Raw genomic sequence first — 1,048 nt, forward strand, 5'->3', positions numbered from 1 at the left:
CACACAATAGTTCTCGGGGAACTGAAGTAAGAAGAATTTTACCCAATTCCATAAAGATTTACTGCATACCCACTAAATCCCCACTGCCAGATTTGGGGTTCTGGGGATCACAGAAGTGGGAAACAGGACCCTTCTGTGTAGTTTGGCATCCTGGGGGTTCAATTGCATCCACTCCTCAGCCTCTGCTCATTCTAAGATGGAAACCCAAGCCCTGTACCCTGCATTCTCCACTGGCTACCTGCTCATCCCACTCAGCTATATGCTAACCTGTCGCTGAGATGGAGTGTCATCAAACAGTGTCTGCCACCTACTTAATTTAGCATCCTCCCAACACCCCTGCAGATTTTATTTTGGCTGTGCTTGGGGAACATGCTGCAGATGGCTCATGGTGAGTGATTCTGTTTCACACCAGCTGTTGTGATCTGGGAGGCTGAACTGAGCCCCATGCCATGATCTCTGATCAGGCTTCTGTGCTGGTGAGACCTCCTGAAGAGGTGCCCTCACAACAGCCTGCCAGCATCACTGTGTGTTTGTCCTCAGGCTACCTGATTGCTGTGAACATGGCCAGTCTATGACCCACAGCCTCAGGCACTCACTTGATTACCAGGACTAGGTGAGGAGGGTTCCACTAATTTCTCTAGCCATCTAACTCATGCCTATTTCCTGCTTGATTCAGTCCTTGCTCACCACTTTTTCCTCATTTCTTACCATTTCTTTTGGTGATTTCATTCACTTCCTATCTTCAGTTACTAACAGCCTGGTAATTCCTAAATCTGTATCTGCAACCTCCTCTCCTGGCTCCAGATCCAGATACCCAGGGCCCACGCTGGCTGGCGTCACCAAGTGATTGCAGACACCTTATCGTCATTATGCACCCATAGCAGTGCCAGCCATATCCCAAAAGACACAATCCTGAATGCCATGATACTGAATGTTGCGATCTTGAATTATCAAAATTGCTAAAACGTAAAATCCTGAAAATCACAATCCTAAAATACTGAAGTTCTTTTTTTTTTTTTTTTTTGAGACAGTCTCACTATGTCACCCT

Source organism: Otolemur garnettii, unplaced genomic scaffold (genome assembly GCF_000181295.1).
Source record: "Otolemur garnettii isolate 467f Iridium unplaced genomic scaffold, OtoGar3 scaffold00026, whole genome shotgun sequence".
Lineage (NCBI taxonomy): Eukaryota > Metazoa > Chordata > Mammalia > Primates > Galagidae > Otolemur > Otolemur garnettii.